Consider the following 16,503-nt stretch of genomic DNA (forward strand, 5'->3'; position numbering starts at 1 on the left):
TATCTTATCTGCTACTAGTCAGCCCTTCCCTGACCCTTAACTTAGAACTGTGACAAACTCCTTTCCTTATTTTCCTTTCCCCCCATCCATCTTCTTTTCAGTATTTTTTCCGTAGTAGTTAGCACCACTTTTTTTAAATTCTTTTTTTAATTGTTGTAATTATTGCTTTTATTGATGTCGTCGTTGTTGGATAGGACATAGAGAAATGGAGAAAGAAGAGGAAGACAGAGAGGGGGAGAGAAAGATAGATACCTGCAGACCTGCTTCACCTCCTGTGAAGAGACTCCCCTGCAGGTGGGGAGCGGGGGCTCAAACCGGGATCCTTATGCGGTCCTTGCACTTTGCGCCATCTGCGCTTAACCTGCTGTGCCTACCGCCGGACTCCCATCACCACTTGTTATACTATATGCTTTTTAAATTTATTGCCTAACTCTCCTTTATTTAGTCACAGGGGACTTCATTGCTCCCAGCAACCTTTTTCTTTTTTTCCTTTTCTTTGATAGAGGTTGGGGGTGGGGGATGAAGAGAAAGAGAGACACCTACAGTGCTGTTCTACTACATGTGAAACTTGTAGTAGGGATTGGGAGGTGGGATCGTGAGCCAGGGTCTTTGTGCATGGTAATGTGTGCACTCTGCAAGGTGCACCATCACCTGGCTCCTCTTTTAGGATGCAAGCCTCACAAAAACAGGGATGTTTTTCTTTTCTTTTTCATCCATTGCTTTGTACCTGGTACTTATAAAATCTACCACACATTGGTGTTCAGTAAATATTTGTTGAATGAATTAAAAATTTTTTTTTTTTGTATTTTTCATCTATCTGTTGGGTGTTATTTTTGTTACTAAGTAAAAACCCAGGAGTTGGGCGGTAGCACAGCGGGTTAAGTACACATGGCACAGAGCGCAAGGACCCGTGTAAGGATGCGGGGTTCGAGCCCCCAGCTCCCCACCTGCGGGGGAGTGGATTCACAAGCGGTGAAGCAGGTCTGCAGGTGTCTCTCTTTCTCTCCCTCTCTCTGTCTTCCCCTCCTCTCTCCATTTCTCTCTTTCCTATCCAGCAACAACAACATCAATAAAATCTACAACAATAAAACAAGGGCAACAAAAGGGAATAAATAAATATTAAAAAATTAAAACCCCTACAGTGTGCATTTATTGTCTGCTTATTCTCTTAGAATGAATAACAATAATAAAGAAATGGTTGAGTTAAAGGATATTTAATTGTTAATTTGTGGAGTCACACTATCCTTAAGAATGTTAATTTTGGGCCACATGGTTGAATGCACGTGTTAGGAAGTGCAGAGACCCTAGTTAAAGCCCTTGGTCCCCACTTGCAGGGGGAGAGGAGAGGAGGGAGGGAAAGCTTCCCAAGTGTTCTTCTTCTAGCGTTTGCCCTTCTTCCGTAGCCAGTCAACAGCATCAGGTTGAGCCTGATGTAGTTTCGAGACCTCCTTTGAATCTGGAGAGGTGGCAGTCGTTGACTATGTGGGTCATAGTCTGTCTGTAGCCGCAGGGGCAGTTCGGTTCGTCTCTGGCTCCCCAGTGATGGAACATAGCAGCGCACCGGCCATGGCCTGTTCGATAGCGATTGAGGAGGGCCCAATCATAACGTGCTAGGTCAAAGCCGGGTTGAAGCTTGCAGGGGTCTGTGATGAGGTGTTTGTTCTTTACCTCAGCTGACTGCCAGCTCTGTTTCCAAGAGTCGGAACAGAGAAGTTCAGTGTAGGCGCAGGGGACCAGACTGGGTGCCGAGACGTCAAGCGTTGGACAGGGTGGGCGAAGATATCTGCGTATATTGGCAGGTCCGGTCGAGCGTAGACGTGGGAAATGAACTTAGATGATGCCGCATCCCAACGAATATCTGGCGGGGCGATGTTGCTAAGAATTGGCAGCCATGGAACCGGGGTGGAACGGATGGTTCCAGAAATTATCCTCATGGAGGAATATAGTTTGGAATCGACCAAGTGGACATGGGGGCTATGGAACCATACTGGGGCACAGTATTCTGCAGTGGAATAGCATAATGCCAGAGATGATGATTGTAGTGTGGAAGCGCTTGCACCCCATGAGGAGCTGGCCAGTCTTGCAATGATGTTATTCCTCGCGCCCACCTTTGCTGCAGTTTTTATGAGATGTTTGTGAAATGACAGAGTGCGATCGAGAGTAACACCAAGATAGACTGGCTGGGCTTCATGCCAGATTCTCGTATCGCCAAGCTGCACATTAAGCTCACGCGAGGCCGAGGCATGGTGTAGATGGAAAACAGATGATACTGTTTTAGCAGTGCTAGGGATTAGTCGCCATTTTTTACAGTAATTAGATATCAGAGACATGTCTTTCGTGAGTGTTTCCTCGAGGATGTCAAACTTGGATGCCTGAGTTGTGCAGCAGATGTCATCAGTGTAGATGAACTTCCTTGAAGAAGTTTCTGGAAGGTCATTGATGTAAATATTAAATAGTGTAGGAGCCAGAACAGAGCCCTGGGGGAGGCCACTTGAGACAAGTCTCCATCTGCTAGACTTGTCACCCAGATGCACCCGGAATCTTCTGTTTTGGAGAAGAAACGATATAGTGTTGGCCACCCATGGAGGCAGGCATCTTGAGATCTTGACTAGTAGACCACGGTGCCAGACCGTGTCATAGGCTGCTGTGAGATCAACAAAGACAGCACCCGTCTTTAAATTCTTCTGGAATCCATTTTCAATGTAAGTTGAGAGGGCCAGGGCTTGTTTGCAGGTAGATCTTCCTGGGCGAAACCAGCTTGGGTGGGTGATAGGAATTTCTCTGTAAGAGGAGAAATACGTGACAGAAGCAGCCTCTCAAGGAGTTTGTAACACATGGAGAGGAGAGAAATTGGTCTATAGCTGGCGGCCAGTGTTGGGTCTTTCTTTGGTTTCAAAACTGCTATTATCTTTGCACGCATGACGCCAAATTTTGGGCATAGATTCAGATTCCAAGATGTGGGACAGGAATGTAGCGAGCCATTTCTTTGCCGCGGGGCCCAAGTTAAGGATGAGTTCTGGGGTGATGTTATCATAGCCAGCAGCTGTTCCCGGTTTAACCCTCTTCAAAGCGTCTTCCAGTTCAGACAGTGTAAAGGGAGAGAGTTTTGGAGATGGACAAGATAACCGGAAGTGGGATGACCACTCATGGGAAATTTCTCTTTTCCAGACTGGGTCCTAAGTGTTAAAGCAGTGCTACAGGTGTCTTTGTCTCTCTCCCTCTCTATCTCTTCTTTCTCTCTTGATTTCTCTCCGTCTCTATCCAGTAATAATAAAAAAAAGTTAACTTCTACCACCTGTGCATGAGATTGTCTACTTTTATACATCAATAATAATTCTGAGTTATTATTGAAAATTGTATTTTATCTTATAGATAAAGTATGACTGAGAGCACAACTCTGGAACCAGCTTACAGGAACCTAAATTAAGCTGATTCATCTACTTACTGTATGACCTTGGGTAAGTCATTTAATGATCTGTTTTATCTTTTACAAACTAGGAAAATGATAGCACATCTATTCATGAAGAATAAACCAATCTACATAAAAACGCTTTAAGTAGTAACTGACACATGGCTCTCATTAAATATGATTTAATTTACATTTCTTTCACTACAAAAGGTTGGACATATTTTAATATGTATTTTGAACATTTTCATTTTTCATTTGAAACACTTATATCTCTTGATCATTTCCCCAGAAATATTTCCTTAATAACATGTAAGAATTAATATACTAACAGACGGAATTGTTCTGTCATTTGTCTTTCAACTTTTGCTTATGTAGTTGTTTTTTTTCTTTCTCCCTTTCTTTCTTTCTTTCTTTCTTTCTTTCTTTCTTTTCCCTATCTAAAAGTTTTTAGACAGTGAAAATAATCTTTTCTTTTGCAATCTTTTTCTGTTCCTAGACCAATGTTTAGAAAAGGCATGCTTCCCAACCTCAGTTATAAAAATAGTAACTCATTCTTTTTGAGCACTTTGTGTATATATAATTTTAAATCTTTAAATTTAAGTCTTTGATCCATCTGGAATTTATTTTGATATGAAGACTTCAGTTGAGATCTGGCTCTATTTCTTTTCATTTTTATAGGTAGTGCACCAAACCTGTTTATTGAAAGAGTGGGAGCAATAACCTTTAATCTGTTCCTTCCTCCCTTTGAAAATAAGATGCGATATTTGAATATTTATCCTAGAGATAACAGGTATTCATTCTAGATCATGAATTTAGTATTTGGATTCTATCAAAAGCCATTCAGTTGTTAAACTTTTAGATGAATGTGCTATGTAGAACAGACCTCACAGCTTTCTTTTTTTTTAAGTGCTGAGGTGGCTGTGCTGTCTTGTGGCTTCTCTGCTACATATTGTGGCTCCTTCTAAGTGGACCCTATCTTGGGAAATGAAGGGATAGTTGTTAATTTGAATAATAGATTCTTTGTTATTAAAAAACAACTGAAAATGACTGTAACATACATTTCCTTATTCTATCCTGGAATTATTAGTAGAATATATATATTTTATTTTTTATTATCTTTATTTATTTATTAGATTGAGATAGCCAGAAATTGAGAGGAAGGGGGAGATAGGGAGAAAGAGAAACACCTGCAGCCCTTCTTCACCACTCGTGAAGCTTTCCCCCTGCAGGTGGGGATTGGGGGTTTGAACCCAGGTCCTTGCACATTGTAACATATATGATCAAGCGCTACCCCTTGGCCCCATGAATATATATATTTTAATATTATTTATTTATTTTATTTTTATTTATAAAAAGGAAACACTGACAAAAAACATAGGATAAGAGGGGTACAACTCCACACAATTCCCACCATCAGAACTCTGTAACCCATCCCCTCCCCTGATAGCTTTCCTATGCTATATTCCTCTGGGAGTATGGACCCAAGGTCATTATGGGGTGCAGAAGATTGATGGTCTGGCTTCTGTAATTTCTTCCCTGCTGAACATGGGAGTTGTCAGGTTGATTCATACTCCCAGCCTGTCTCTCTCTTTCCCTAGTTTATTAATTTTTATGTTTCTTTTTATTTCTTTCTTTATTTTCCCTTTTGTTGCCCTTGTTTTATTGTTGTAGTTATTACTGTTGCTATTGATGTCGTTGTTGAATAGGACAGAGGAATGGAGAGAGGAGGGGAGGGAGAGAAAGATAGACACATGCAGACCTGCTTCACCACCTGTGAAGCGACTCCCTTATAGGTGGGGAGCCGGGGCTTGAACTGGGATCCTTATGTGGGTCCTTGTGCTTTGCGCCACCTGCACTTAACCCGCTGTGCTACTGCCCGACTCCCAGTTTATTTATTTTTAATGAGAGAGATAGAAAGAGAAAGATAAACAGAGATAGGCCAGGGCACTGCTCAGCTGTGGTTTATAGTGGTGCTAGGGATTGAACCTGGGACTTTGGAGCCCCAGGCATTGAGTCTTTCTGCATAATCATTATGTTATCTCCCCAGCCCCTCCCCTGTAGAGAATGTTAAATGGTAAACCCTTTGTGGTTTACTCTATCCTCATCAACTTAAAATATTTGCCTATTTATGCCTCTAGGGTTATCACTGGGGCTCAGTGCCTGCACTACAAATCCACTGCTCCTGGAGGCTATTTTTTCCATTTTGTTGCCCTTGCCCTTGTTGTTATTATTTTTGTTGTTATTACTGTTGTTGTTGGATAGGGCACAGAGAAATCGAGAGAGGGGAAGACAGGGGGGGAGAAAAACACCTGTAGACCTTCTTTACCACTGGTGAAGTGCCTCCCCTGCAGGTGGGGAGCTGGGGGATAGAACCAGGATTTTTATGCCGGTCCTTGTGCTTTGTGCCATGTGCCTGTTGCGCCACTGTCCGGCCCCTTATTTATTTGTTTATTTATTTATTTATTTTGCCTCCAGGGTTATTGCTGGGACTTGTTGATTGCATTAGGAATCGACTGCTCCCAGAGGCTATTTTTTCTCTTTTGTTGCCCTTGTTTATCCTTGTTATTATTATTGCTGCTATTGCTATTGTTGTTGTTGGATAGAACAGAGTGATTGAGAAAGGAGAGGAAGATAGGGAGAAAGAAAGACACTTTTAGGGAGTCGTATGGTAGCACAGTTGGTTAAGTGCATGTGATGCAAAGTGTAGGGACCCACATAAAGATCCTGGTTCGAGCCCCCAGTTCCCCACTTGTAGGGGAGTCACTCTTCACAGGCAGTGAAGCAGCTCTGCAGGTGTCTATCTTTTTCTCCCCCTCTGTCTTCCCCTCCTCTCTTGATTTCTCTCTGTCTGTCCAACTACAGCAACAACAACCATAATAATAATCAAAACAGTGATAAGACAACAAGGGCAACACAAGGGGAAAAAAATTGTCTCAAGGAGCAGTGGATTCACGGTACAGGCACTGAGCCCTGGCAATAACCCTGGAGGCAAAAAAGAAAAAAAGAAAGACACCTGTAGACCTGTTTTACCACAGGTGAAGCCACACCCCCTACAGGTGGGGAGGCAGGGCTTATCTGGCATTCTTGATATTTTCTTTATTTTTAAAAAATTTTATTGGATTTTTAATTTTATTAATTTTTTGGGATATTCTCACTCATGGACAGAACTTAATAAACAAGAACAGAAAGGAGAAACCTCGAGTAAAACCAGTATGATTTTTACATAGCAGAATGTTCATTGTTCTATGGAAGTTGCTGTCTGTTAGAGATGATGCAGATATGTAGCTAACTCTTACATCTTACATTATGTGCTAGGAACTGTTACTGGCATTTTACATTTATAAACCATGGGGAGGTGACTCTCTTCAGGTACAGTTCAGGATTTCTATGTATGAGGCCTTGGGTTCAACCCCTGACACCACATATAATAGTGCTCTTTCCCTCTTACTCCCACTGGCAAGTATATAAAATAAATCTTTAAAAAACTCTTGAATACAAGTAGCAGCAACAAATGCTGAAGAGGTTGTGGGGTCAAAGGAATCTTCCTGTACTGCTGGTGGGAATGTAAATTGGTCCAACCCCTGTAGAGAGCAGTCTGGAGAACTCTCAGAAGGCTAGAAGTGGACCTACCTTATGATCCTGCAATTCCTCTCCTGGGGATATATCCTAAGGAACCCAACACACCCATCCAAAAAGCTCTGTGTACACATATGTTCTTAACAGCACAATTTGTAATAGCCAAAACCTGGAAGCAACCCAGGTGTCCAAAAACAGATGAGTGTCTGAGCAAGTTGTGTTATATATACACAATGGAATACTACTCAGCTATTAAAAATGGTGATTTCACCATTTTCAGCCCATCTTGGATGGAGCTTGAAGAAATCATGTTAAGTGAAATAAGTCAAAAATAGAAGAATGAATATGGGATGACCTCACTCACAGGCAGAAGTTGAAAAAGAAGAGCAGAAGAGAAAACACAAGTAGAATCTTGTGTTCTTGTGGAGTTGGTATATTGCATCAAAGTAAAAGACTCTGGGGGTGGGGGTTGGAGGGAGGATAATACAGGTCCTGGAAAAGGATGACAGAGGACCTAGTGGAGGTTGTATTGTTATGTGGAAAACTGAGAAATGTTATGCATATACAAACTATTGTATTTACTGTTGAATGTAAAACAAACCCCAAAAAAGGAAAAAAAATTAAAAATCATATATATATTATGAAATAGGTACTTTGTACTGGGTAGAATAGTGTTGTCTCAAAATTCACTTTGACCTATAACCTATGAATGTGAGTTTATTTGGAAATAAGTTCTTTATAGATATAATCAAGTTAAGATGAAATGATACTGGATCAGGACAGGCACTAGAAGAATGACTGCTATTCTTATTTATTTATTATTGGATAAAGACAGAAATCAAGAGGGAAGGGGGAGATAGAGATAGAGAGAGACCTGCAGCACTGCTTCACTGCTCATAAAGCTTTCCCCTGGCAGGTAGGGACCAAGGACTTGAACTTGAGTAGTTGTACATTGCAACATATGCATCCAACCAGGTACGCCACCACCTGGCCCATGACTGGTATTCTTACAAGTAGAATATACACAGAGGGAAGATGGCCATGTGATGGAGGCAGAAAATCAAGAATTATTGATAGCCACCAGAAGTTAGAATAAGCCAGGGAAAATCCTTCAGAAGGAGCCTGACCTTGTTAATACCTATAATTTTAGACTTATACCCACCAGAACTGTGAGAGGATTCATTTTTGTTATTTATTTTATTATTATTATTTTAAATATTTATTTCCTTTTGTTGTCCTTGTTATTGTTGTAGTTACTGATGTCGTCGTTGTTGGATAGGACAGAGAAAATGGAGAGAGGAGGGGAAGACAGAGAAGGGGAGAGAAAGATAGATACTTGCAGACCTGCTTCACTGCCTATGAAGTGACTCTCCTCCAGGTGGGGAGGGGTGGCTGGAACCTTACACCGGTGATCCTTACACTGGTCCTTGTGCTTTGCGCCACATGTGCACTTAACCCACTGCGCTACCGCCTGACTCCCTCTGTTATTTATTAAAAAAAAATTTTTTATATTTATTTTATTTTATTTATTTTTTCCCTTTTGTTGCCCTTGTTGTTTTATTGTTGTAGTTATTATTGTTATTGTTGTTGTTGGATAGGACAGAGAGAAATGGAGAGAGGGAGGGGAAGACAGAGAGGAGGAGAGAAAGATAGACACCTGCAGACCTGCTTCACCGCCTGTGAAGCGACTCCCCTGCAGGTGGGGAGCCGGGGTTCGAACCAGGATCCTTATGCCGGTCTTTGTGCTTTGCACCACCTGCGCTTAGCCCGCTGTACTACAGCCTGACTCCCCTGTTATTTGTTTTTAAAGATTTACTTCAGAAAATCCTATAAGGATAATCAGGAAACCCAGCAAATGGGAAAAGATTTGCACACAACACTTTAGACGAGCAGTTAATATCAAACGTCTATAAAGAACTAATACAGCTCAACAACAAGAAAAAGAACAGCCCAATTAAAAAGTGGGCAGAAGATATGAATAGACTCCACAAAATACTCTTTGACAGATGACTGGATAAAAAGTTATGGGATGGGAGTCAGGTGGTAGTGCAGCGGGTTAAGCACAGGTGGCACAAAGCACAAGGGACTCCTACAGGGGAGTCACTTCACAAGCAGTGAAGCAGGTCTGCAAGTGTCTATCATTCTCTCCCGCTCTGTGTCTTCCCCTCCTCTCTCCATTTCTTTCTGTCCTGTCCAACAGTGATGACAACAAGAACAACAAAAGGAAATACATAAATATTTTTTAAAAAGCTATGGGACATATACTCAACAGAGTATTATGCAGCAATAAAAAGGGATGACAATGTATTCTTTGGGATAAAGTGGATGAAATTGGAGAAGATTCTACTGAGTGAAGTAAGGAAGTAAAAGAAAACTACAGAATTGTTTCACTCATATATAGAACATAAACAACTGAATATACAAATGTAAAAAAAAAAAGTCACCCAATTTACAAGACTGGGAGAACTATAGTGTCTATCTATGGGTGTGGGGATGGGGACACAGACCTTTGGTGTTGGGAGTGGTAAAATAAAACTAAATAAAAAATTAAAATAAATAAAAATCATAATATTGAGGACCAAATAAATTAAATATTTTCCTGAAATTTCTAAGGCCTCTTTGACACACACACACACACACACACACCACAACTTAAACTGTAGATTTTTTTACACTAGGTCATCTAGATCCAAAGGTCAAGATGGAAAAGAGAGAGAGAGAGAGATCATGTAGGCTCCACATCGTGAAATTATAAGGTCTGGTACACAGACTTTAGTCAATAAATCATGGGGCACTTGTAAGGGTTTTGGACTCTTTGTGGGGAATAGGTAAAGAAAGAGGTCAGAGTTCTTTTTTTTAAAGTTTTTTTTTTTATTAATATTTATTTATTCCCTTTTGTTGCCCTTGTTTTATTGTTGTAGTTATTATTGTTACTGATGTTGTCATTGTTAGACAGGACAGAGAGAAATGGAGAGAGGAGGGGAAGACGAGAGGGGAGAGAAAGATAGACACCTGCAGACCTGCTTCACCGCCTGTGAAGGGATTCCCCTACAGGTGGTGAGCCAGGGGCTCAGACCGGGATTCTTATGCTGGTCTTGGCGCTTTGCGCCACGTGCGCTTAACTCGTTGCGCTAGCACTGGACTCCCTAGAGGTCAGAGTTCTAACCAGTTTTTTAAAATATTTATTTATGTTTATTTTTATTTTTTATATTTATTTATATTTATTCCCTGTTTTGTTGTCCTTGTTTTTTATTGTTGTTGTCGTTGGATAGGACAGAGAGAAATGGAGAGAGGAGGGGAAGACAGAGAGGGGAAAGAAAGACAAACACCTGCAGACCTGCTTCACCGCCTGTGAAGCGACTCCCCTGCAGGTGGGGAGTCGGGGGCTTGAACCAGGATCCTTAGGCTGGTCCTTGGCCTTGCACCACATGTGCTACCACCCAACTCCCACCAATTTTAATTTTTTAAAATATTTTTAAATTTAGGGGAGTCGGGCTGTAGCGCAGCAGGTTAAGCGCAGGTGGCGCAAAGCACAAGGACCGGCATAAGGATCCCGGTTCGAACCCCGGCTCCCCACCTGCAGGGGAGTCGCTTCACAGGCGGTGAAGCAGGTCTGCAGGTGTCTATCTTTCTCTCCTCCTCTCTGTCTTCCCCTCCTCTCTCCATTTCTCTCTGTCCTATCCAACAACGACGACATCAATAATAACTACAACAATAAAAAAAAAAAAACGACGGCAACAAAAGGGAATAAATAAATAAAATAAATAAAATTAAAAAAAATTAAAATAAAATATTTTTAAATTTATTATTTATTCCCTTTTATTGCCCTTGTTTTATTGTTGTAGTTATGAATGATGTCGTTGTTGTTGGATAGGACAGAGAGAAATGGAGAGAGGGGGAAGACAGAGAGGGGGAGAGAAAGAGAGACACCTGCAGACCTGCTTCACCGCTTGTGAAGTAACTCCCCTGCAGGTGGGAAGCTGGGGGCTCGAACCGGGATCCTTATGCTGGTCCTTGTGCCTTGTGCCACCTGCGCTTAACCCGCTGCGCTACTGCCTGACTCCCCAGTTTTAATTTTTAAAGATTTATTTCATGAAGTAGGAGAGGGAGAGGGAAAGAGAGAGGGAGGAGGAATAGAGTACTGCTCTGATACCTGAGGCATAGGGATTGAATCAGAAGTCTCAGGTGTGCAAATCCTGCAGGCTATGGGCTGAACTATTTCCCTAGATTCACATTTCCTGTTGTTTAAAGCTTGGCAGCTTACATTTGTTACAGCAGCCCTATTAAGCAGATACTATTGTTATTATCTTCGTTTTCAGATAAGGAAACTGAGGTCTAGAAAGGTCAAATGCTAACTTAGAGAGAACTGTTGTGTTGACTATAATATATTGAGTCTCCCAGTCTATAAACAAAATTTATCCATGGATTTTTCACTTTCCTTAATTTCAGTAATGTTTTATAATTTTATTTTCTTTTTTTTTCAAACAGTGATGAGTTTTTTCATGGCTCCCAAGCCAATAATAGGTTTTACATAATAATGGAAATTTGTTATACAGTAAATTATATTATCATGTTTTATTATTATTTGCCACCAAGGCTATCACTGGGGCACATGCCTGCATAATCACACCACTCTCAGTGGACTCTTTTCTTTTTAAATAGAGAGAGAGAAAAAAAAAAAAAAAAAAAAAAGAAAGGTCAAATGCCCAATTTCTGTCAGCTACTTCTGTGCCTACTGGGTGCTTTTCCTGAATCTCTTGCTGTTGCTGTTGTCAGCTCTTTAACTTCACTAGCTTCTCTAGCATCACCTTCTATAGTAGCACTTGGACAGGGTTGCTGGAATGTCTTTAACACAGTGAGCCACAGCTTTCTTCATTTTTACCCACTTCACATCTGTGGTTTCTGGTTAAAATTTCACAGGTCTCTTCTAGCTCTGCTTTTCAAGGTGACATCTGATTTTTTTTTTTCCTTTCCTTTTATGTAGTGCCAAAGATGGGTGACTGGTAGGGTAGGTATGGAGAGTGTCACTCAACTTTGGGAAATTTTCATGATTCCCATTTTTTGACTTGTTTTGTTTATTTAAATTCTTAAAGACACCCCAAGTCTTATTTTTCTTTGGAGGTTTTAGGATCTTTTTTTTTTTTTTTTTTTGGTTTTAGGATATTGACAGCACACATATCACAGTTAATAACTGTGAACTTCATAACAGCATAAGGTATAAAGGCCTGGTCATCTGTTCTTTTTTGTTTTATTATTATTTATAAAATGAAAATATTGACAAGACCATAGGATAAGAGGGGTACAACTCCCACCGCCAGAGCTCTGTATCTTATCTCTTCCCTTGAAAGCTTTCCTATTCTTTATTCTTCTGGGAGTATGGACCCAGGGTCATTATGGGGTGCAGAAGGTGGAAGGTCTGGCTACTGCAATTTCTTCTCTGCTGAACATGGGCATTGGCAGGTTGATCCATACTCCCAACTTGTCTCTTTCCCTAGTGGGGCAGGGCTCTGGGGTGGCAGGGCTCCAGGACACACAGTGAGGTCATCTGCTTGGGGAAGTCAGGTTGGCATCATGGTAGCATCTGCAACTTGGTGGCTGAAAAATCATTAAGCTATAAAGCAGAACAAATTGTTTAATAATCAGGAAAATAAAGGCAAGAATATGACAGATGAGATTTGGGGTCTCCATTTTGGAAAAATCCAATAGGTCTATTTTAGGTATATTCCAAGGGGGGCATGACTTTACTAGTTTTTGCCTGTGCCTGACATCTAATATGCAGGTGGACCAAAGGTATTGTCTGGGGAGATGGTGTCAGAGTTGGAAAAAGGACTAGAAAGATGGGTTGGGGAGAGTAGCTTCCAAATATAGGAAAAATATATAAATATTGTTGACTATAAACCCCATTGATTTGATCTAGGGCCCATATTCAGCATAGGAGCCTGTGTAACCTCTGCATCCCCGTAGGTCTGAGCTCACATTCTGAGGTCACAGCTAGGAACATTCCAGGCTGCACAAATTTCAGGACCCATCTTTCTCTAGTGGTAGAGTATGTTGGCCCAAACTCCCTTCAGAGAACGAGGCTATAGTAGGGATAGCCCTACTATTGTTGATCCATATTGAGGGCAAGATCCTTTAGGGGCCTAGAAAGGGGTACACTGATGGAGATGCCTGGTCATCTGTTCTTAATGAACTCAACAAACTATAGTGACTCTCCGCTGCCAAATGAGATAGGTGGGGGAGGTTTGATAAAGGTGTTGCCTGACCCACCCCCTCTTCCTAACTTTTGTTTTCCTGTGTTCTCTTCTGCTAGAGTCCCAAAAGAGATTTCCTCCCTTTGCATCCTGTCACTGGTTGCACAGTTTTGCCTGTTTCCCAGTGTACATGTTTTAGAAGTTTAATTTTTAAAAGTGTTTATTTATTCCCTTTTGTTGCCCTTTTTATTGTTGTAGTTGTTGTTGATGTCGTCGTTGTTGGATAGGACAGAGGAATGGAGAGAGGAGGGGAAGACAGAGAGGAGGAAAGATAGACACCTGCAGACCTGCTTCACTACCTGTGAAGCGACACCCCTGCAGGTGGGGAGCTGGGGGCTCAAACCGGGATTCTTATACCAGTCCTTGTGCTTTGCATCACGTGCACTTAACCCACTGTGCTACCAGCCGACTCCCTGAATCTTGTTCTTATACTAAAATCCTGATGAAACTGGGTCCTGGGGACTTGGGAACCATATCTGTTTTATTTGCCACCGTACCCCAGAACTGAGCAATGATCTGACAGAAGTCCCTCAAGAATTTATTTAATGAAGAAACATATTGACCTTGAAGCTTTGGACTCCTGCTTTTCCTTGTTTCTAGCTGAAACCAGGGAACTTAGTTAAGAACTATGGAGGCTTGGGGTCAGGTGGTGAATCACTGAGAAAGAAGTTAAGATTTAGGCATAATCTGCCTTGTGTATTAACATGAGCTTTATTAAGACCATTCAGAACAGTAAGGTGTGATTCTGCAAGTGGAGTCTAGGTCTTCTGCAGACTGTTCCAACGCTATGGCCATAATCAAATCCTGTTGTTTCTCGATTTCAGAAAGTTTAAAATAATGTTGGAAACCTCATAGGAAAAAAAAAAATACCACCATACTTCTTGGCTAAGGAAGTGCTGTGTGCTGGCCAGAACAGAAGGAGTAGCCAAGCCTCTCAAGTTCTATTCTGGACCTGTTGATTTGAGATGTGACATTCAGCAATCTGAGATAATACCATTTAACTTTTATACTTGGAGGAAGGGATGATAGGACTTTGGTCCCTTAGGTCCTCTGGGAGATCCTTCTTTTCATTTGAACTTCCAGACTCCTTTTTAAAATTTAGAAACAGTCTCTACAGAATTAACATAGAAATCCAACAATAACATTCATATTTCACTTGAATTTCTTTTATTAAAATCGCTTTTCTTTTTAACTGAATAATCCTACCTGGACTATTAGATCTGTTCTTCTAAGGAATTTTGAGAGAATTTAGGAAAGGGAAGGTTTGTTTTGGAGCACACCCTTGGCCTTGGACAACCAGAGTATGAGTTTGAGGTGCATGATAAACTTGATAGGGAAGAACAGAGGTTCACATCTTTGGAGAGACAAGCTTATACTAGATGCTTTTAGTATATAATTATCATAATTTAGGTCATTAAAGTATCACCTTAATATTTGTATGTGGACAGTCTGAAAGTTAAAGTAGTTATATAACTTGCTCAAGGGCACACAGTTATTAAAAGTATGGTCTGGTGGGTCAGAAAAATAGCTCATTTGGATAGTGCACTGCTTTGCCTTGTACATTATTCAGGTTGAAGCCTGGCTTCCATCACATTGGAGGAAGCTATTGTGCTGTGATCTCTTTCATTCTCTGCCTGCTTGTCTCTGTCTCTCTCTGTCTGAAAAAGTCATCCTGGAGTGGTAAAGCCTCAGTGATGAAAAAAAAAAAGTGTGGTTTAGGATTTATTTCTCCTTAGGTCTATCCAGTTCCAAAACCCATGTTGATTTCACAAAACTCTTTTGTCTCTGATAAGATGTAGAAAAGGACAGTGGGAGAGAAGAGAAGTTGGGAGATGCCATCTTTCTCTACCTCACAATTTTGCCTGCTGAGACGTGTTTAGCCAGAGAATCTTGTTTATAGAATACTAGATTCTAAATATAGAAATGCCATGACAACATATGTGGGGAAGATACCAATTGGCTGTAGGGCAAGATTTGAAAAAGTCTTTGTTCTTTACTTTTAGGTCTTCACTGCAGTGTAACCCACTAGTGTCAAAACACCACTGGTAACTCTGATTTACTGTTAAAGATTCCAGTCCTATCACCCAAGTGAAATCTGTTGATGTATTCCAAGGAGTAAGTCATGATGGGGGCAGAATGGAGGGTGTGGTGTGCCCCAACTACATGTGCTAGAGCTGGTGGCACCTGTTTTATGACTACTACTGTGAATTATTACTGAAGTAAACAAGATGTGTCTCTCGTTTGCCTTTCCAAGAGAGACCAGATGGCAGTGAGTGCTGGCCCATGTCCAGGAGAGCCTGGCCTTTGGTCTGGCAGAGAAGACAGCCAGCAGGTATCAGGTGATGGAGTAAGTCAAGAAAGGGATGGTTTGGGAGTTGGGCGGTAGAGCAGTGGGTTAAGCACAAAGCGCAAGGACCAACATAAGGATCCTTATTGGAACCCTCAGCTCCCTACCTGCAGGGGAGTCGCTTCACAGGCGGTGAAGCAGGTCTGCATGTGTCTATCTTTCTCTCCCCCTGTCTTTTCCTCCTTTCTCCATTTCTTTCTGTCCTATCCAACAACGAAGACAGGCAACAATAATAACTGCAACAATAAAACAACAAGGGCAACAAAAAGGGAATAAATAATTTTTTTTTTTAAAAAAAGAAAGGAATGGTTTGTCAAATATTGTAATTTTAGGGCTACCAAGACTCTATCCTGTCTCTCAAAGACTTACCTAAGCTACTTGGCTATTGCTTGGAATTCTGCAGGTGGAATTTCTTTCCCTTAGTTTAAGTCTTTGAGACCATATTAAAGACACACTCAGTCAGGTTCAATCCCCTGCACCACCACAAGCCAGAGCTGAACAGTGCTCTGGTAACAAACAGACAAAAAATACACTTAGCAATTGGGGTGGCAATTCAGCTTGTAGAGTGTTGAGCTTGTATGCCTGAGGTTCTTGGTTCAGTTCCCAGCACTACATATATTGGGTGGCTACTCTGGTTTTTCTTTCTTTTTCATGTGAAATTCTTTCATATGTATAAATATATGAAATATTTTTAAAAGCAAAAAAATAAAAAAGAAACCCCAGGAAGAGGGTTTGATTGTGAAGCATTTTGTTCATATAAGTAGATGTTTGCATGAGCTTCTAAAATAATTTTTGAGGACTAGACTAAGGCAGGTTTAGAGAGAAGGAGAGAAGAATAGCCTCTGTGCTCCTAGTCCTAGGAACAATGAAGGAGGTACCACTGAGCTTGAGATAAAAACTCTAAAAAGAAAAACTGGGTC

The 16,503-nt window shown here is 41.1% G+C and overlaps 1 long non-coding RNA gene across 3 annotated transcripts in view; it reads left to right on the top strand.

The window, feature by feature from the left end:
- LOC107522404 (uncharacterized) overlaps positions 1 to 16,503 on the top strand; it is a 233,694-nt gene that overhangs the window by 50,109 nt on the left and 167,082 nt on the right. For all 3 annotated transcript variants that reach the window (XR_009548925.1, XR_009548926.1, XR_009548924.1), the window contains exon 6: positions 3,373 to 3,458. This is a non-coding gene — a long non-coding RNA (uncharacterized LOC107522404). The remainder of the gene's footprint in view (positions 1 to 3,372; positions 3,459 to 16,503) is intronic.

Source organism: Erinaceus europaeus, chromosome 3, assembly GCF_950295315.1.
Source record: "Erinaceus europaeus chromosome 3, mEriEur2.1, whole genome shotgun sequence".
Taxonomy (NCBI): Eukaryota; Metazoa; Chordata; class Mammalia; order Eulipotyphla; family Erinaceidae; genus Erinaceus; species Erinaceus europaeus.